The 22,878-nt window shown below is 41.4% G+C and overlaps 1 protein-coding gene across 12 annotated transcripts in view; it reads left to right on the top strand.

Annotated features, from left to right (window-relative positions):
- The window catches only part of LOC126853682 (CUGBP Elav-like family member 4), a 567,269-nt gene that overhangs the window by 32,284 nt on the left and 512,107 nt on the right, over positions 1 to 22,878 (top strand). For 2 of the 12 annotated variants that reach the window (XM_050599661.1, XM_050599672.1), the window contains exon 1: positions 7,164 to 8,389. The exons of 8 other annotated variants lie outside the window; for them this stretch is intronic. The gene's annotated coding sequence lies outside the window, so the exon portion shown is untranslated. Of the gene's footprint in view, positions 1 to 7,163; positions 8,390 to 22,878 lie in introns of those variants that run through there. 2 more of the 12 variants (XM_050599662.1, XM_050599675.1) reach the window with 2 other exon arrangements.

Here is a 22,878-nt window from a genome sequence, read left to right on the forward strand (position 1 = left end):
TTTATACGCTTTCTCTCCCCTTCTTTCTCTTGTTTTTCCGTCATACATTGGTACTATTTCGAATGTGTGCGAGCACCGGTAAAGAAGCCTTATTTTTCATTTCGTAATAGCATCAAGCCGCTGTTCATTCTGTCTGAAGACACAGTGACCTACCCTCGTTTAGTTACCCTCGTCTGCTTCGTTCTTATCGTGGCACGTTCGTCTCCGGATTGAATTACGACTCGGATTAAATAAAAAACCGTTCGCGCTCCACCTCTCCGGGAGTTTGGTTTTGCATCTTCTTTATTCCGGTGCCCGCTCCATTGGCCGCTACTTTGGCATCCGTACTTAATTACTGGGTAGTTACGATACTTCGGTGACTTCCCATCGTCGGTATTCGAGAGGCGTTCCTGCCCCATCTCTGTTCTCCCTTGTCTCGCTGCCAGCGTTGCTGTACGTACTAATGAACGGGCTAAATTGTAACTTGGGCGAATAAGGAAATAATTTAGTTGTTTCGCCACAATCACGGATATTCGATTTGCCCGCGATTTCTTAATCGAATTGCGTATGTCGTCATGATGTTAGGCTTTGCTTAGACGATCCCACGGCGACTCTCTTACGATCTACTAAAGCCTTTAAAAAGAAAAGCTGCTGTAACTTTCGTTTTGGCTTCAATAATGAAGATCTCGGCGTTACTGGCGATTTCGACGACGGTCGAACAAAATGGTCGCATTTTCTTTCAATTGCGAGCCCGTTTGCCCGTTCACGAGAGAGGATTTAAAGAAGGCACGTTCGATTTATCGGTACACACACACATATTTATATAAATGTATGTATATGTGTGTATAATATATATTGATTCGGGTGATAACTACGAGTTTAACTCTCGCGAACGGTTTGCTCGTTTCAGCGTATTTAACAGTGGAGCGTACCAGGAAGGCCTCAGCTGCCGGGGTGGTTGGCACATGGGGACCATGGCACACGCCATTACAATGGCAACCAACCCCACCAGCGACCTTTCCGCAATCTCCCTCTCTTTTTATCTCTCTTTCTCTCTTCTCTTTTTCTCCCTTCCTCATTCTCTTGGCGCGAGGTGCGAGGAGGGTTGTCCGTCCGTCCGTCCGTTCGTCTCTCCCGTCGCGTGCACGGACGTATGTTATCCTACTTTTTTGCCGCAGGCTCTCTACATCCATCTCTCTTTCCGTCCCGTCCGACGGATCGATCGAGAGTGCATGCATCGCACTCCCGCTCATTGGGAATTGACGGGATCATACGACGATGTTAGCGTCCATGATGAAATGTTACACTCGTTTGTCGCGTGTAAATCTGTCGACGCGATATTCTTTGCGTGATCAAACGATCCTTATCACTATAGGAACTAATGCGCGACATTGCGTGTAGCGTAAGTATTAGAGAGAAACAAAATAGGATTTATTGTGATTTACGTCAGGTTCTCAAACAAGAATTTAAAACGATTAAAATGTTTGAGAATCAATAAAAATTTTGCGTGAAATGTAATTTCGCTCCAAATATAATAATAAATAAATAATAATAAAATAATAATTATATTATTAATTATAATAATAATCTTCATTCCACGAGATTTTCACATTATTAAATATTATCGAGAAGGAAAGAAAATCCTGTGCCTACCTCTTTATTACTACCTCGCTCTCTTATCTCTACACATCGAGGATTTCGTCTCGCGCGCCCGCGCGGCATGAAGAATGCGAAATCCATTGAGAATATAATACGCGAATAGGTTGTTCCGGCGTAAACATCAGGCGAGAGACGGGAGAGATGAGAGGAAAGAGCGAGAAAGCCGAATGCGCGATAGTAGAATGGGTTACGGGCGAACACTCGCGTAAGAAGGATTTGCACGATAGAAGGGGAAAGACGCTGGGGAAATAAGGTAATACCTGCGGCTTTGTCTCGATCGGGAGCAAGGAGAGTCGCTGTAAAGGAAAATACGAAAAGGGATAAGTAGTGCTGCCTTTCCCTTCTCTCTCTCTCTCTCTCCCTCCCTCTCTTTTTCAATCTCTCTCTCTCACTCTCTGCTTCTCTGGTCTTTCGTTATTACATCGAAAGGAGAGCAGACGGCTATTGCGCTGGTATCAAACTAAAATTACACTCTTGCACGGCACAGGGGTTGGGAGGGGAAGGGAAGAAGTTCGGAGCGCTCGTCGAAGCCGCTCGCCGGAAAATTCCGGACCGTCGAACGCGAAGAATGGGAATTCCCATCGAGGCAGCAACGGGAGGTAGGATCTCGAGATGGGAGGCATAACCTGCCGCTGCATTTCTCGCCGTTCGTTGTTCCGCGGAACAACGCGATTGCGGCGATACCGTCAGGATTCATTCGCGGGGATACAGGAATTTTTCGGGTTTTATCATTGTTGTGTGTATGTGTGCGGAAAGGCACTGTTGTCTTCTATTAAAAATCGATAAATATGAGAACGGTCCTGTGATATTCTAAAAAATAATAATTTATCTTTTATTTACGTATGTATATCAATGCAAATAAACAAAGACTTATAAAGTTTCTTTTTAAACATTGAAAATAAGAAAAGATGAAAATCATCAAAAGATATGGAGATTGATAGCTATATCAGCGTTACATAAAATTTGTACATGTAAGATATAATAATATGTATTTAAAAATAATATAAACAAAGTATATAGAGAGAATGTGATTTTTCAAAAGTTAAAATTAAAATTTTCCTTTTCTGTCAAAGATTCGAAAATTCGTAAGTGGTGTTGTATATACTGATATAAATGAAATATGTATAATCACAAATTATGTAAAATGTTTCGAAATTTAAAATGATAAAGAATGAAACTTTTTGCAATTTTTTATCGTTATAAACGAAACGTAAATCAGCATTGTACGTAGATTAAAATAATGAGCTAAAGTACTCAACTTTTCTATGTATTACACGCATGTTTCTTTTAAACACCGAATAGTGTGTTTACTGTATTTTAAAAATATAATACTATCGCGTTTTTTTTTTGCAAACTAACAAATATATTCTCTTCTTGCTGCACGAGCAACAGCTATATCTGTACGAGAGACTAGACCCTTTAAACGCGATAACCATTATCTACCGAAATTATTTTGTACGATGCACGCGAGCGGCCGAATTTTCATGCGCAAGTTAAATATTAGCGTCGTCGTTTTAGGTTCGCACACACAAGAATGATTTATAGCTCAGGACACGAGATAATTGAGACTGTAGGAGGAACGTCAGTGTACCTTCGCCCGTGTGGCGGGGCTCCTCTTTTACTTTCTCATCGTCTTCTATATTCACTATCTAGTTTAGAGCATGCTTTTCCCCCTCGCTCTCTTTCTTCGCCTCTGCTAGTCTAATGTCTTAATCTTCCGTGTGTGAAGAATTGGGCCGGGCCAAATGAAATTTGCATAGTCGTTATCAGGCCGCCTTTACCGAGGGATAGTTCCGTAGATTTGCCCCAAGCTCTTTTGGCTTTCTCGGAAAAGAAGACGACTGGTACCATGATCCGTTTGATTGCTTAGGATAACATTCGCCTCGTCGTTGATCCGAATCTTCAATGAGGGGAATTTTAAAAAGCACATTTTCGTGACATGCGTATATCATAAAAAGTACATATAGATATACATAAGAATATATATATAACTATACATAATAAATAAAATTATAAATTTCCTATAAGATATACTGCAATTTTCGATAAATCGTGCTTTTAAAGAGCTTCTACTCTTTAATTTTCTCTTCCTGTATTTCAATAAACTATAATAAATATTTATCATTCAATCGAATTAAAGTCACGATAAAAATACGTGTCGCTTTACAACAATGGGCGTCGTATTCTACGGTTCTTCAATAAATCAATTATGTATGTGGCGAGTGCGCCAAACGTTTCTGGCTTTCCAAGTTATATATCCGATACGATAACGCGGATAAAGGACGTCACGGTATCCTCGATCGATCTTTAATAAGCGTTTCGTTCCGCGGATAAGGATTCAAGATAGTATATAGGGAGAGGTGCGGGGGGTTTCGCGTTAGTGAAGCGCAAAGGAGGATGTAGGAATAACGTAGAACGCGTTGTCTAGGTCGGGAGGTTTAGGAGCTACTACGGAGCCGATAAGGGTTTGCCAGGCATGCCCGTTAACGACTATGTAAATTGACGGGTCTATTTATACTAACCGGTATATCGAAAGCGCGCTAGATGAAGAAATCAGAGACCGGTAGTACGAATCATCGCTTCGAAACGCTACGATCAATTACGTCGATGCATTAAAGTGCAATTACGTCAATAAGCGTTTGTCTCCCCGCAATTGAAGGAAATCGAATTTCTCAATTTTCGTATATACGTTTTCTCTTCGTATATTATCTCGCCGCTGCATTCGCTGCCGTCTCATCGTTGATCTCGATATCTCACATTGAACAGAATCGCAAATATAAATTTAGTGTCGACAAAATAGCTTTTTCGATAGGTACTCGATAAGAAAAGAGGAGAGAGAAAGAGAGAGAGAGAGAGAGAGAGAGAGAGAGAGAGAGAGAGAGAGAAACAGTGCGGGCTATCATAACGTCCTGTCCAACCATTTTATTGCAATGCTAAAGTAGGTATTGATCCGAATCCAAGAGAATCACGAACTAAGGTGCTCGACGACCATCGATCCGTCGTGGGGGGAAGGGAGGAGGACGAGATGAAGGGAGGAAGAGGTGGAGGGTAATCATTTTCCGTGTCCTCCTGCTCCTCCTCCTTTTCCGTCGGTTATCCGAATTGGGTTCGAGGGGGTCTCGTCGGAAAGTTGGGGACTAGGAGAGGACACAAACACCTCCGTTCGGGCAACGAGGAGAAGAAGGGTTCAGTAGGGCCTCGGTTGTGAGAAGAGGCGAAGGAGATTGAAGGAGGAAGAAGATAGGGAAAGAGACACAACATTCTCGCGTCTCTTATATTCTCTCTCTTTCTCTCTCTCTTTCTCCGTCTCTTCCTCCCGCTCTTGAACGAGAGGATGCATGAGAGACTGCTCCAGACCGTGGTGAGAGGAGAGAGAGGGTGCTGCCTTGGGGTTCATTATTCAGGGCTATTGATTTCCATCCAACTCCTACCATCAGCCCACCCAACGCCACCGGCGACCGTGAGTGAGGGAGAAAGAGGGATTGAGCGATGGAGATAGAACGAGAATGAGATTGACGGGTAGCTGTTCTCTCTCGCGAGCTTCCTATCTCTCCTTCTTTCTCCTTCCTTAGTCCCTCAACATTTCTGCTTCCAGCACGCTGCATCAACCTACATACTGACTGACATCTGTTTAAACCGAGCTGCTTGCCCATAACTAGCCTGCGTCTTATAATATCGTTGTTTATATCGGCGCCCGGATTTAATCCGTTTATATTGACTGGACATTATCTCATAGTCACAAATCGCTTATCGAAGATTTCTAAAAACAAGCGAGAGAATTCAACTTTATATCATAAATATAGATGTCAAGAAAGATATGTATCACGACGCTCGAAAATAGATTCATCTCTCTCTATCTCTCTTTTTCCCTTTCGGAACTGTCTACTTTTGCAAATTCTCAGAGTAGTGTTATCCTTGTCGGTCCTTCGTCTCGGATTCGAATTTCTCCGTCGGTTCCTATGGAGTTGACGGAGTTAGGAAGAAAGTTCGAAACTTTCCACCCATAACGGCGGTCCGATAGGGCTTCCAAGCTTTCTCCTCGGAATTTCGTGCCTTGGGTTTCCTGTTTGTGGAGGATCAGCTTGAGGATCATGGATAATACCGCAAGACCAACGGCCAATCGGTTTTATCCCTTTGTTTTCAAATCAGTATAGACAAAATATTACATCGTCTGACTAACCAAGTTTGTGTTTTATCGTTCCAACATGATATATGTCATTGAATCTTTTCATTAAATGTATTTTTCATTCATAATATATATGCGGTCATATTAACATTACATGACATATAATATATTTACAATGATTAATTGTTAATTAAAGTGTATGTATTAAAATTATTGTGTAATGCAATGGAATTTAATATTAATATATAAACGCTTTTATTAATAATTTTGTATGTAAAATTGTCATTGGACACATAATCTTTACCATTAAATTCCAATTGTTTTCCTTTTTTTATCTGTGAATTACATATTCATCATCCAACATACTTTTTCTCTTTCTCTTTTTCTTCATTTAATTAAATTTATTTCAATAGTAATAAATATATATAAAGGGAAAGAGAGAAGAGAGAGACAAGGGGAGAGAGAAAGAGAAAGAGAAGGAGAAAAGTTGATAGTAAGTTAATAGACTCGGTATGTCTGAGCACATCCCGCTTCTATTACTACGCATATCAGACATAACTATATATGTATATATATTCGTAAAGTTGAAGTACATTTGTGATATTATTGCATTTCTCAATTGTATATCCATTTTTAACTTTTTTTATATTATTTAATAAAGCTTATTGCTTTATGAATAATATAATGTTTACGTTATAATGCCATTATATAACTTTTTAGAAAGAATTTTTTATTATAAAGTAATTCTGAATTTTTAGCCAATAATATATACAAATTTATTAATATATAATTTTTTTTTATCATATCTTTCATATATTATTTCTGCACATGAAACGTGTCTCATTCTTAAACTTAGATCAGGCAAGCTTGAAAGCTGTAACATGTACATGCGTTACAATCAATTACTCGTCACGGGTTTCCGTTTTTCCGTCTCGAAATCGATCCAGTATGCGGAAGCAGCACGGGTTTGCTCTCTTTGACTGTGCCCAACGTGACGTAACGTAAAACCCCATTAGGTGTTAGCTCCTCCGTCGACGGTTAAACCGTTACTCGACTGCCGTTCGTAGGTGGGACGAGTCGAGCCGTTGTGGTATTGGTGGGTGAGATATATATATATATATATATATATATATATATATATATATATATATGTAGTCAGAATTGATAGAGGGAGAAAGATGAAAAGGAGAGGGAGGGAGAGAGAGAGAACACAGCGGCGCGCAGGGTTGAACTGGCACTGTGTGTGCCTATAGGGATTGCAGCGCCGCGGGCGCCGGCGCGAAACGGTCGCTCGCAAGACCACCTCCGCGTGGTGGGCTCGTGACGTCAGCTATCGTCAGTGTGCGGAGAGCGACCGCAGTGTACACCATCTCCACGTTTTGGCAAAGGAGACGGCATCGTTGCCGGAGTGCACGAGTTAAATCGCCGTTCGCAGGACGCACGACGCAACGATCAGCTGGATCACGCAGCGCGTCGTGCCCCCTTCTTCTCATTCCCCCATTGCCTCGCTCTGTCGTCGCCCATCCTGTTAGTCGGTGATCCGTGATCCGAACGGGACACGCGATTTCGGACGGATTACGGATTTTTGTCGGTGGGAAAAGGACGCGTGGTTGTCGCCGACAGAGTCAGCTCGACGCGTTCTCCTTCTCCCCGCGTCCGCTCGTTGCTCCGCTACGCTTGCGAAGCGTGACGCGGTTTCCTCTCCTTGATGTGTACGACGACGACGACGAGGCGGAGGACGGTCGGTAGTCACGCGGTCGACGCTCTCGACGCCGGCGGTATCAGCGCTTCGGAGTCGAGTAACACCTAGCACGAGGAGCGTTCACTGCGGGGACGCCGGGGTGACGAAATTCTCAGATCCTCTGCCGCGTATTGATGGTGATGTTGTTAATGTTATTGTTCGCGTTTGTGTTGGAACGTAAGTACTGACGCGCGACGTTGTTAAATTTCTGATTCAGACCGTGAGTTGTTTCTTCCGGGTAGGACATAAAGTTTGCTTTTCCATTGTAGTGTCACGCGAATTAATTCGACGCTTTTCTCCAGTCAGTCCAAGCGATCCTTCCAAGTGCGAATTCCTCCGAAGACACGTGGAGTTGAATCGGATCGCTCTTAGCTCACGTGGTCGGCGGCGCTCGTGATTGCGCGACCCTCGCGTAAGTTTGAACTGGTCGTGAGTGATTATACACGCGGCAATAGGAGGATTCTCCTCGCGCTCGTAAATAGTACGCGGTATTTATGCTGCCCCCGGGCACGCTCGACATAATCCGCGCAAACGTCAACTGTCAACCGTCGGTGAGTGTTTGCTTGTGAGGACAAGCGTCGTTTGTGCGGGACCACGACCACGCATCCCTGTGAATGAGTCGTTCATGTCGCGAATAGAAAGTGAGGGATGACGACGAATCATCATCGCGACTCCGTTGAAGGGGACGACGAGGACTCGTGAAGGCGATAACGATTCGCGAGTACAATTGTGACTACGAGACACCGAGGTACGGCGGCTCACTCGTGGTTTGCGATTCTTCGTAGAACTCCAGGGATCCGCAAGCACGCGGAATCAAGCAGGCAGCGTGGAGCGCTCGGCGATTGTGTGGCCGCGCGCCGCGGATCTTTATCTCTATCAGCCAGGTATCGAACATTATCGAGAAAAATTACTTTCAGCAATTCGATCGATAGTTTATCATATCTGCGATACATATACGATGCATCGTTTCTTCACACACATCTTTTTTCATTTCCAATGTTTATAAAATTTGAAACGTAGCATTCTTTCTATATTTAAAAATGATTTCCAAATTAGGAGAAAATTTCATTACGCTTGATTATTTGATAATGAGTTTACTGAATGAGATGTATTTGTAAGTATTACGGTAAATTTTCGAAATTACTTATAGGTTTACTCCTTTAATTTTGTTTCAAGTAAAATTAATTTAAAATTGAATAATTGGATTTAAACTCTGAGAGAACTTGACGTTATTTTTTTCTCGAAGGCAGCTACTTTGCATCGCTTGTTGTATATCTATTTATAAAGGGCGCGCGGGAGATGAAAATGAATGAAGATATAAGTTATTGCGTAGATACTTGACACGATTTATGCTCCGCGGGCTATCCTCGTTTTAATATCCGCCGACTCGCACGAATTTTACATTTTCTACCTCCACAATTTTACATGACGGCGCGAGCCTCGAAAAAAGATGGCGAAGAACTTCTCGCGGTATGTCGGCCCATTCTTCAGTGACTGCAGCTGCGAGCTTTCGCGGGTGCATTCTTGCGCCGCCGTGAGAGCATATTCCAAGTATGCTCAATAAGATTCATATCCGGTGACAAAGGGTGTGCTATTTTTCCGTAACATTGCATGTTTTAAGCGTTTTTAAGCGAAACGCGTATTTTTTTTACGAATCGAGGTATCGTTTATTGCGATAACTATAATTTATCGATATAATCATTGGTTTAATATCACAAACACACATATATTATACTTGTAGAAATGCTCTGTTATTAAAAGTACGAGTTTTTAGGCATTGAAAGTCTAACGACTAATTTACTAATGACAATCGTTAAGTATTCACACTGCTCATAACTCTTTGACCGTCAAACTCGTGCTTTGAAATAAAAGTGGCCGGCGAGCGAAGTGGGAAAAGTTTAAAGGTTACGGGTTTCCGATCAGATTGAACGACGTGGTAATCTTCTTCGGTTTTGAAATGGTATTGGTGGGTTCACGGATTTTCCAATGAGTTATACGCGCGCTGGAAATCGCAGGATAGGAGGAAGGAAAAAGTCGTGATAAAAGTCGATTAAATTTCCATGTTTTTTGTCGCGTCGCGTACTCCGCACTCGGTGCCACTTGAGTTTTGGTTTTGGCAGCGCTCTGAAGAGTGTTTCCCTATATTTGCAATCGAGGCAGGTTACAGCCTGACCCGAATCTTAAGCCAGACCACGGTCACGGGATGCCTCGGCGAGCAGGCACGTAGTAACCTACACGCCAGGCTGTGCCAGGAGCGTCTTCCTTCCTTCCTTCCTTCCTCCTTTTTCCTCCCCGCTTTATTCCCTTCTTTCCCGTAGCTCTCGTCTGAAACTTTGCCTTCGGCCGATTTGCGCTCCGTTCTATGTTTCGCGAGAAGCCACTCGATATAAAAGCAGTCGAATCTAGGTATTATATGAACCAAAGGAAAGTTTCAAACAAGTTATATAATAAATGTATCGAATGAAAATTCTTCGCTTGCCGAAATTGTCTCTCTGTATTAAAATTTGCTCCCGTTTCCGTTACTCCTCCAAAATATTTTCTCTAAAAGAGGAAAAGAAAATACTTGGTTTAAATGAAACAAAACATTGAATCAAGTTTATACTATTGACCTTATTTTCGTTAACTCCGCAAAATTAAAAATACAAGTACTGCGTTACAGTATTTATTTAATAAAAATATTAAATATGTATCTCATATAGACGAAAAAATTTAATTTCATTTATGTCATCTTTCTACGCTATTTCCTTTATTGAAGCGGTTAAACATTTTTTTTTTTTTTTGTTATATTACGTATCTCGCTGCAATACTTGGTGCGGTTTTTGATACTCCGGACACATTTCGGACGCGATGTTGGTAAAGAGTCGCACTTGTTGGCGTCTAGGGACACGGGGGACATTGGACGTGGAACACCGAAGAGCCGGTGGAGAGAAGATAGTAGTAGTAGTAGTAGTAGTAGTAGAGGGCGAGGATCGCACTCGGAGGGACACTGGAAAGCGAAGCGAGTGCGCGGTGGTCAGCCCGGAGGGTCTCTTGGGAGATTTCTGGACCGCAGTCCTAAATCAGGTTTCATTCCCCCGGCGAATCTCTCTGGCACCTCAAACCCTTTCTCTCCCTTCCTCTCTCTCTCTCTCTCTCTCTCTCTCTCTCTTTCTTTGTCTCTTTCCCTCTCAATTTCGTCGAACTTGCTTGCGATATACCGAACAAAGCAAACGAGCGACTCGATCTACAACTCTTTTTTTTCTCTACGCTCGACAATTTTCCTTTACGTGTCGAATAGCGTCGAGAATGAAAGACGGAAAATAATCTGAGCTGAGAAAATACTCAAACGCCACGAGATATGCATTTGATGATCCACCAGACGGTTCTATTATCTCAACTTTAAAAAATTTTTTTTTTAATGTATTGAGAAGATTATTATTCTCACGAACTAACTTGTGTCGTGGTATTAATGTGTGAATGTGTAAAGTCGAGGGAGACTAATCATCGCTGTAACTACGCGTGTACTGGGGGATGACCGTTCGAACGGGAGATTTGTACGAGGCATATGCATTATCGCAAACGATATCGCAATGGTCCAGGCGCGGGTACGCACACCGACACACAGTCACACACGTCCGTGGACACGTGCGCATAAGATAGCGAGCACACACTTGGATATGAGACAGCGTACAAACGAGGGGAGGTAATTTCTCGTCTTGTGCAAATAATTTCTTATCGACAACTTTGCAGGAGGTAGAGATAGTCCTTTGCATATAGATAATAAATTTTCTAATAACTACAAATATTTCTCAATAGTGTGTATTTTCTGCATATTATCCAGCTGCGTAAGTTACAGTAATCGAATTAATTAAATTTTCTTTTGTATGCGAACATGCCGGCGATTGCGACGCTGAAAGGCAGAGATAGCAATTACCGAATTTCGCGTAACAATCCTCGGTATGCGCGTGTCAAAGTGTTTCGCGTATACGCTCGCAAAATGCCGGCACATATATATCCGCGAGCACGAGCAGGAACCGAGGACCGCCTTTGTATTATTACGGCCGGAACATTACGGAAAGAGATACTCTCGCGCGCTTTCTACGCGCTACGTTGCACTGTATATGCAACGGCGGCGGCGACCTACGCCGTTACGCCCATAAACATAGATCAAGCTCAACAATGGCCCGCCGGTAAACGTATTGACATTTTATACTTCCCACCAATGTTGACTACTGGTTTGCCTCCGCGCGATGTGTTACTCAAACTGTGATACCAGGACAAACTGCAGGATATGCTGTCCTCGCCGCGATTCTACGCACGACGAGATGCTAATGGACGAGAGCGATACGGCGGATAGATTTATGAATGGTTGGCGATCGAAGACGCGTCCGAAATGCCGTTAATTTACGGATCCGTGGTCACGGAAGTCGGCGACAGGAGATGAATTGAAACTGCAACTTCGAAATAAGATAACACAACGGTTCCGCTTCTAAATAATACGCGCCGGGTCTCTCTCTCTATTCCATCTCTATAATATTTTTTAACGCTAAATTTGTCGAAAAATATCTTGTAAGAGCTGATACAAATCTCGCGGGGCACACACTTATTTTATATGTTATTATATTTTATATCTTTAATATAATTCATATGTCGATACGGACTAAACGCGCGTGCTCGATTTACTTGTATATAGGCGTGAAGCCTATGTAATCAATTGAATATGCCGCGCTATTATTTTGCGTAAATGACGTTAAATCAGATTGATGGCCGATAATCTCCGTGCCTCTCGGCGCCAGGGATGATACCTCGCTGAATGGTTGTTAACCTCATTCTAAACCATACGACTGATATTGGGGTAATATGGTGAAAGTTCTCGGAGAGAACTTCTCATAGAAGTGTGTTACGGGAACAGTTACGTCTGAGCGTATAACGCCGCGTTCTACTTAGGGAGAGCGATATTAAAGTAGATAAGGGCAGTGTACAGTCAGTCATGACGCGCGTTTCACTGTGTATCGTCACATTTTTACGATTTTTCTTGTAAAGTATTTTTTGCTTATACCATGTTGCTTTTCTAAACTTTTATCTCCGATATATATATATATACATACATATACACACACATCACACGCGCGCGCGCGCGCGCGCGTAGTTGTTATGTTTCTTAGATATTTTTGTGACATCTCTTTCTCTCTCTCTCTCTCTCTCTCTCTTCTCCGAGATTTGATTTGTTCTTAAAACGACACGTTGAAATATCATTGTCATCTTTCTTATGGATTAAGTTTGCATATAGAAATACATATTCATTGTATGAGAATATCACCTTCTTACATAACTCTAAATTATCACGCGAATGTTACTTGAATGCTACTTGAACGCCAATATGTCGCAAATGTTAGCGCAAGATTGCGCCATTATAAACTCTTTGAGTCTCGCACGGAAGGAGAAGTAAGAGAAGGGTTAAATATTTATCGTAGTCACGCGCGCCGCATTATTCACGCTAGACTTACGGGCATGGTGTTACTCCTTTGGTAAGCTTAATTTAGAAGTAACAAGATTAACGAATGATTATTTGATCATATTAATTGTGTCGTCTACAAGTTTTCTTTCTCTTCTTTTTTATATTGCGTGATTTTTTTTTTTAATGAAAGAATTATTTATTTTTACGCGAGACTGAGATATCGTGCATATTTACGGCAGCATTGTGAAAAACAAGCAGAGTTTGGAAAAGTATACGAATGAAGGGTGCGAGTCTCTTATCCACGCAAACACGAGTGCGAGAGCTCTCACACATTAAAAGCAATTTATACGATTATATGCATGACGCTTTGAATGCGCCTTAATCAAATAAGCCGTACTATTCTCACTTGCGAGGGAAAATGATGAAGAACACTGAAGATGCTGGTGAATCGACCCGCTTTTAAACATAGCGGCTGAAAAATTCTCTCTCACTCGAGCCGACGTGATGCATGTATAACACGACAAACAGATTACATTGTTCTTTAATGTTACGGAAAGCACGAAAAATTGCATCTTCCAAAGTATTTGCATTTCATCGTCATTTTCTAAGAAGTGAAATTTTCACGGTATATAGCAGGTATATTACGTTAGTTTCTCGACATAAATATTCAAAGGCATGTAAAGAAGTACTCGTCGCGAAAGTATTGTAATTTTTTATTTATAGTATCCTTTTGCCGATATTCTCTTTACCGAAAAATACAAATTAATAAATATACAAAAGAAGATGCGAGGATTTGAAAAGTTTTTATCCAATACGCAAATTTTCACATTGAATGGAAATATTTGCGATATTTATTTCAGCGTGATAATAATTTATTGCATCGATTAAATTAAAGATTTCGATTGGAATAAGTCAATGTCTTGCATTTTTCGGATAATATATCGCGTGTTATAGCGGAACCGTAAAACTGTGACAACGGCAGGTGACGGAGGAAAGTTTTCTTCACGCCGTGTGGCCCTTCAGCTGTTCACGTCGGATCCGTTTACGCCGGTCGGGGAAAATGTTTTCGAATACCACAAGTTAGAATAGGCTGCCGTCGACGGTGGAAACGGTGCCAAAATCTCAAGAGAAACGCGCCCGTGTTTTCCCCTCTCCCTCTCCCCCCCTCCCCCCCCTTGCCTTTGGCTCCACGTATCCACCCTTTCTGGCCGTCTCTTCTTCCCCCCCCCCGCCGCTCGGCACGCCTCGCTTTGTTATGTTAATTGTTTCAAACTCAGGGCATCATCGCTACGTTTATTTTCCATTCTCGTCGCCTTCCTTCCTCTCTTCCTCCAGCGCGACACATACTCGCCGGCCTCCGCCGACACAAAGCCTCGTTTTCGTCCTGGTCTATTGAGCCATCCCCTTTGTCGAGCAACATTCTCCTTTCGGATATCACTTCTCTGATGGTCGTTTAATCATATTTTATTCCCCGAGGAAATATCGTCCTTTATATTTTATCCGCGAGATATGATATATGATAGATTTCGCGCATATCGGTTTTACGTATAACCGTGCAAAATAAGACGCGTGAGTCCGGAATCTGTTCATGTATGGCTGCGATACAGATGTCTTATGTAAAAGAAGGGAGAACAAGATCGTATATAACGCAAGCGCGTTCCGATCTGATGCATCTCTTTGTTCGACTGTGTGTGTGTGTGTGTGTGCGCGCGCGATGTGTCTATCCTCCCTTTTTCTCGTGTTTCTCATTCGTTTCGAGTCGCGAGGTCTCGGTAACTATGATGCACCATATATTTTAATACTCGCGTTGCGAAATGCGGACAGGAGAACAGTTATTACAGTTTTAATTAAACGAAAATCATATCATTCCATACATACTTGATGGTAGTCTGGCTGCCTGTGGGACACGCTGATGCATTCAACGTAGCTGCATAGCGTGGCGCGCTACATCCCCGATGGTTTTCTGTTTCAAATATTGTATGCCGACTATCCTCTGGGAGTGTTCCGCTGCCAACTTTTGTAGCGCCTCGGCTCGAGGTTCGTTGGTAGCCTTTTTGTTCTCTGTTTGCATTGAGAATAGTCAATCTAGACGGACACACATACGAGGAGCGCGTTATTTTATATTAATAAATATGATATTTTACGATATTATATACCTTGACTAAGGATATGTAATATTCCATTTGGAATTTATACATCATAAAGTTTGATATATTTTATACTTTTATGGAAAATTCTTTATACAGAGATGCTAAAGGAATCCTATATACAGTAGCATTCTAGTATATCTTATGTACTATAAAATATGCCGGTAAATAGGTCTTTCATCTTTGAATAGGCATACCTCGATATCTTTACGTATAGGAAGGCCCTGGCCGTGGTATGTGGAGTACGAGAGGTATTTATGTTGCGACCATAAATTTGAACGACATCAAAATGAGATTAGAAATACACGAGACCGTTTTCATATATGCATACCGTTTTTTCTCTTGCGTGGCAAACGCTTGATTATTTCTATCCGTCGCCGGTCAGTTGCTATTTTAAATAATAGGTGACAAGCATAAATAATTTTGAAATTTTATAGTCTCTCTGATGATAACGCTATTTTAAACGAGCTTTAATATTTAAAACTCGGGTATTTAATTTTCTGAGATATATTATTTAGATATGAAACTTAACAAAGGCTGAATAAGACGCTTTGTTAGGAGGAGTTTGTTAGATTTAATAGCATTGCAACTAGAGGAAAACAAGACCGCTTTGTGTTCTCATGTTGTAGTTGCAGTTGCTCGCCGCGTCGTTTAGCAAAATACACCAAGCTCAGGTGTGCTCGTTTCTGTTGCTCGTCTCATTAATTCGAATTCTGGCTTCTTGGACGGAACTGTGCCGTAATTTGAAAGCTTCGTAACAGAGCCTTGCTAAGGTGTAGTGTTTGGTCATTCCTAGCCTTCTCTGGCAAGGTCACGCTCTGCCTCTCTTCGGCTTCTCTTCCTTCCGCGCTCGTTCCCTTCCCCCCCCGTCTCGCTTCCGTCGGAGAAGGGAGATGGACAGAGCAAGCAACTCCTTTGGCCTTTCCCGTAAGGGGTGACCGCAGGATCTCGGCGGGCTATCGACTTGGCTTGGGCTCCGCCTGTATGGGAGAAGGGTAAAGGAAGGCTAGGAGGTTTGGCTGGTAGTTTGATGTTGTGTAACGGACGGTCTGGCTAACACCAAAGATGTCAGCACAGCATAATATTATCCTAGATGCCTCGCAGTTCGGAATTTACTCCGAGATACATAAGCCCGTGGTTAGCTAATACCGGCGCTGCCTCGACCTTTACATCCTGGAAGTTGCACGCTCGTATTTATACCCTCCGTTCCCCTCTCGTCCTTCCTAGATGCTCGGCCATCCCTTGCATAATCGATCTCGACGTTAGCAGAGTGAAAACAGCTCGGTGAGACTTTCGTGACCGGTCACGGGGCGTTACGTGTCATATGGGATTTACCGCGTAGGGGTTATAAATATCGATCCTCGCGAGCTCGAATGCGGAATTGTTCTTCCGTCGCGAGGGATGTAATGGGTCCTGTAGATAAGTAGGTTGGTAGAGGTGTTAGGATAAAACTGCGAAATTATTGGAAAGCGAGAATGCGGGTTTGTTTCGAAGCGACGTGTCGGGCGCAAGGGTGCGCAGGACGTATTATCTCGCCCGCAGTTCAATAGAATGGACCGAAACAAAGGGGGCGACGAAGCAAAATAATGCCAGCGTTCAGAGGACCAGCAACCTAACTGAGAAAAGGGATCTTGATGCTATTGTGTATGAGCGCGTAGATGTAGGTGACGACGCGCGTGTTGGTAAAACGCGTGATCCCGTGTGAGGGTGGAAAATGAGGAGGAATGTACGTGAGGGTAGTACCCACGAAGAGTGGAAATAATGGAGGAAATAAAATAAAGCTTAGAATCGGGATAGGGAGCAATCGGGAGAGAGAAGAAAGACAGAGCACGAAGGTTGGAACGAAATACTTTTAATCAAGATAAAACGAGAAGCAGAAAAGAGAGATCAGGAATTAAACGAAAGGAGGCGAAAATTAGAGTCAGAAAAGGAAAAGCGAAACTTGCCTCCCTCCTTTAAGATTTTTCTCTTATCGCGAAACTAGGCATTATCTTAAGGGGAAAGAGGCGAATAACGGCGCGTTGACTCCTCGTAATTTACTGAATCGCGAATACAACGAACAATATGATCCTATCGTACAACGCATGTCGATCGCACGAATTGAATCGTTTCTCTCAAACATTACTTACGAATCAAGGTGTGCGGCTGCAAGTGGCGAACACGGTTTACGTGCCGCGGCGCTTTGCTTTCAATTCCACTTTCAAACTTTTCCACCCACCACACGCCGCTCTCAAACAAATGGTACCGAACCGCCTATTTGTTTCTCGACGGCACACGACATTCGTGCGGCACGTTTTAATGCGGCAAGAGGATATTCTCGGGCACGCACGCGTTCGATTTCATTATCATTGTCAGCGCGTGTTCGCGATATAAATATATCGTACATTACTATCGAAATGTCAATAATGGAACTTATGCTTTCGAATTTAATTTATGAATTTGTATTTTATATTTTTCGATATTATTCTTGAAAAATAATCAGTTGTGAGAAAAAAAGTTACTTATAATCTTATTTTATTATTTTTAAATATATAAAAATATAATTTCAATGTGGTTAAGTGAAAAGGATGATGATGAGCACGTATAGAGAGACGGGTAAGCACGAGGAAACGGGATAAAGGACACGTACGGGAGTAAAGCCGGACGACGACCCCAGTCAACCCATAAGCTCTTCTCCTCCTCCTTCTCCTTCTCTTTTCCCCCTAACTCACGTCACTGACATAACTACCCTTGGCTCCGATCAATCTGCCGTCCGTTCTGCCATCGTCGCCTTTGGTTCTCGCTATATGCTATTCTGTGTAGAATTGAAGCAAGTACCCGTCGTATATCAATGTGTCTCGAACCTACTACAATGATCAACTGTCAAAATCGGTGATCTGCAAGCGGCCATTCCTGTCTGTCTACGAAATCGATGACGAATAGTTAGGGTCGATCAAAGATATTGCCAAGGACGTTCATAAACTATCGAGATGAACAGATAGTTGTGAGACTGGTGACATCGATTTAATCATCTTGAGGGTACTTTATCAAGAGTTGCAGATATATAGCTAATAAATCAAATTTGTATATGTGTGTGTATGTATGAATAATTAATATAACTTAATTTAATATTATACAGGTTCTTCGAAATTTAAAAGTTTGTTTTTTTTTAGCTGCTCCTTCAATTTTATTATTCTTCTTCTCTTTAATGATTATCTTATTGATCATAATGGACGATGAAAATCCTCATAATTTCTTTATAATGCTTTTTACAAATTATTATCAGAAAAACGAGTCTATAATCCAAACCAGAATATACATTTTCCATACTAGCATTTTCTATCGTCCGCAATTCTTCGGTAATGTCTTCGAAGTGTGATCATTCGTTTTCTCTCTTGGGGATGGGGGAGCGAGGTTCGGATACTCGATAAAAATTCGTTCGGTCCCGTGAGCGCCGCCACGCGCTGCTCGCTAGCACGATAGCGCGATTTCATACGCGTTTGAAGTTGGTGCGAGGCCAGACCGACATTGGGGAAAGGTTGGCTGGCCAGCCAGCCCGGCCTGCCGCAGTTGGCCGTCCGTGAACGGCAGTTCGCTTTTTGGCCGGCACGGCCGGACAGAAACGTTGTTTAGCTTGATTGAACTTTCGCGGTGTCAGGGGTGGGGTCGACTCTCAAAGCAACGCGGCGCATTGCTGTCCGTACTGCCGCCTATCCACCTGCATAAATCTCTGACTTCTCTTCCATCATTCGCTATGCATCTACTTTCCTTAGTCTTTTTGTCGCACGCGCATTGTCGAAACCCCTACAGCACCAACTGCGCAATTCTTTTGAAACGTCCTTGTAGCATCGATTACAACAGTGCTTCCCAACCCTTTTTATGCCAATTTCTTTTTGAGTATATTGGAAGATGGTGATATATCATTGCAACTTTGTTTTTAAAATTTTATAAAATTATTTCTCCTATAAAAAAATATTTTTTCTATTCTTCAATTTTTTTCTTAAATAATATACATATATTTTTTGTTTTCTAATATAATACATATATATGTATACAAGCATATTGAAAAATGATATACGTTTTAATAGAATTGTATTATTTTAGTTACACAAAGTGCACATATATATATATATATTTGCGTGATTAGATGATATTAAATAGATTAAAAAATAGCGTGTGCTTTCTGCTTGAATTTTTACGATCATATTTTTTAATCAGGGAAATGAAATTATTGCGGTATTTTATTTACATATTCTTGGATTTAACAACATTTTATTATAAAATGTATTTTTAAATCTTTGTTAAATTAGTATTTCCATGATGAGAGAAATTATAAAATGTGTTTACATGTAGCATAATTAAATATTTATTGCTAATTTGTTATACTAATCTTGAATTACTTTTACTAATTAGTTAGGGAAATTGTGATATGATAAAATTGTTGATTTAAAATTATGCTCTCATTTCTCGAAAAACATATATAACGAATAAACAAACAATAAATAAACTAATATTAATTATTAATTAATCATTTTCAGAGATCTGCAAATAAATTAAAAAATAGTAAATTTTAATAGATGCGTCAATGGAATAAAATAACGTTGTAACAGTAAAATGACCAAAAGTAAAAATGCTAATAATGTTAACTTGATTATATACTCAAATTATAATTACCGAAATGTTTCAGTTTAGTACTTTTGGCTCACGAAATGAGTTTAAACAATAATCCAAAACGTTGCAACGATCGTATCATTAATTCAATGCAATGCAGTTAATTGCTTCCTCTTTCAATTTTAATATTAAAATATTTTCCAACTGTTTATTTGCTTTTGAGATGAAATATCTAATACCGCTTATAGTTCACTGTTTAATTGAAAAAGTTTTAAGCTCTTACATCTAAAACAACGCTGTTTTAAATAATTTTAAATACTTTTATTAATAACTTTTGACAATTTTTCTTTAATTTTATTTTATTTTGTGAATTTTAGAATATTCTTCTCATACATTTTATAAAAATAAATGAAGCATAAAATTAGCAATAAAATAAAAACTTAAATATGTCATATATTTTGAATTTAATTTTTTATTGTGAGGGTGCTAAGTTAACGAATATTATTTCTTATTTTTTTTTCAATAAAATCTGAAATTACATCTTCCTAAAATAAAGTCTAGAATTGCAAAAAGCTTCTCCGTGAGCACGTAGCATCTACACCACGGCCAGACTTCTCGATCCCTCATACGTGAATCGCATAACGCGCGATAAGTTCGGGATAAAGTTCACTGAAAGCATCAGAGAGATAGATTCTTCGAAAGGTTGGGGATATTACTTCCACACTTCACGCATACGAAGTTATCCGTACGCGTGGAGGCAGCATATTGAGCGAACATCGTCTCCCTCGTCTCGCTCACGCAGGCATTACGCAGAGATCTCATCCCGAAGGAGCTTGCCTCGCTTTACCAAGAGAGCGAGGCTATGGTAATCTTTGTCGTTAATACTATTTATCTGAGACCACGCGACGGGCTTGGCCGCGTCCGTCTCTTAGCGGATGTGCGTTAACGCAAACGGCACAGAGACGTGGCTCGCCGGCAAGATCAACGGCATTCATATTGAACGAGGCACAGGTTCTGAATATTCATGCCACCGTATAGGGTGAACGTCGCTGGCGTTAGCCTGCAAGGTGGAGACGACGAAGGGGTTACAGGCGGACTTAGCCTCCGCCGTATAGAGGGCTAAAACGCGCCTTAATGCTTCGGTGATGTGAGCAAAACATGTCGCGCGGTTATTATCCATACGATGCAAAGGATCCGCGTTCTACAACGTTGTATACAGAGTGACTGATATGGCGATACGATAACCTTTGGCATTTCGCTGCCGCTCTTAGCCGAGAAGAGAGCAATGCGAATGTCATTTGTATTAATTAATAATTGTTCTCTATTGACACTTGTATACTTTTTCAAGTTTTTAAAAAGGTGGAAAACGCGTATTGCGTCTGTTGGAGTATTTTTACGAAAATTTTAATATTATATATATTTTATTAATTATTAATAAATTTATTATTTTATTTTATAAATAATATTTATGTACACAATTTTGCTGCTATTTTATTCTATTATGACATTTGGCATATATTATGTAATGTCAAGGATGATTAACTGCTCAAATTTTATTACTTGATCTGAAAGAACGAGCGCTGTTAAATATCCTCCTTTGCGTGTCGTGTACGTCACCTTGCATGTACGATGTAGTACAGAGGGGCCGAAATTATCTATTGATTTTGAATGGGTGGCCACTATGGCGGATTAGGCTGACCAGCAGGTTGCGGTGATTGAGGCTGTGTCTGGCCTTCTGCCCCGGCCATCCGCCAGCTTTATCATGCGCTCCCACCATTGGCGCGGAACACGTGTAATCAGCCGCCGATCAGCCAAACATGAGGGCCAAATCGGCCGCATATTATTTTGCGGCCGATCGCGGCTTACGAGTAGACGCGAAAAATTTATTGCCCGAGGGTAGGAGGAATCCGCTGGAAGAGAACAGCGGGCGCGATCAAATATCCCGCAAAACTTCAAGTTTTCTCGTGGTCGAGTTAGATTAAGTTGGAAACATATGGATACTCTATATGAAACTTTGTTACACGCGAGCACTTTAATCAGGAACTTTATCGAGCGAAACGTGTCTCTCCCCGCGAAATTGATCGGGCCGAACATCTAGTTCCATCGTCGCGATCTGTCAAATATTAATTCATACGAAAGCAATAGAAAATATCAAGTAAAGGATTCTATTTATTGTTTCAACACGATAACTGATGAATGATATATGTGTAAAATTTTTAATTTCAAACGCGTGTAGTTTTTTATTAAAAATTCTTGCGGAACGATTTTGTCGATTGCCTTGCTGTCTCGAAGCAATGGAATATCGCGAAATCGTGAAATCGTGGAAGTGCGATCGGAAACAATCGCAGAATCACAGCGTCCAAAAAACCGCACGTGAGATAAACGTTTTTGCACCGTGCCAGAGAACTGTTCGCTGATTTATTGAGCAAATTAAAGAACTTCCCAGTCGGCATTCCTAACTCTTCTCGTCCTCATTCTACAAAGTGGCTCTAATTAAAAGACTATAAAGAGTCAGCCGCCACGTAACAGTGGCGGAAGCTCACGTACGGCAGACATGGGGTGGTTGAGCGGGTGGAGGGGAAAAGCGGGGTTTGGGGGAAGTAGAGAATCTAAAAAAACACGAACGCTCCTTTCATGTCTGACCGTTGATATAACCGGGCTCGGATGAAGGGTTGTTTAAAGGTAAAGCGGGCGGCGTTCATTCTCGACTCGCGGGTATCATGTAACGAGGGGCATGGAAAGAACATGGGAATGGTGAGGGAGCACACGTTAACCGGTCCCTCCAATTATTTTTACATCGGTTTGCGAGTAACAACTGTATAACGGGATTCTATTGTTAATTTTTGCGGCGTGCGACCGTCACGAGTGTCGAGCAATGGCGGCACGCGAGGCATGCCGGCAACTCGAAATGTTTCCTTCCCTTCTAAATGCCCCTCTTTCGCCGTATAATGCTATTCGCTACCATATATTTAGTTTCAAGATAATTGTATCTTTCGTAGCGTATCACGAGCCCTTTACAAGCTTACCGACATGGCGGTATATATATCTTTCGCGCAGGAAACATGTCAGCGAAAAAAAAGTTTCATCATTTCTAATTCAGTTATTGGGGAGAATATGGTAAAGAGCTGTATCTTGTACGTCAGCGCGAGAACAGGTGAAGTCTTATACAATTTTATTCATGTATTTGTAATTTTCATAA

This window comes from Cataglyphis hispanica, chromosome 12, assembly GCF_021464435.1.
Source record: "Cataglyphis hispanica isolate Lineage 1 chromosome 12, ULB_Chis1_1.0, whole genome shotgun sequence".
NCBI classification, from domain to species: Eukaryota; Metazoa; Arthropoda; class Insecta; order Hymenoptera; family Formicidae; genus Cataglyphis; species Cataglyphis hispanica.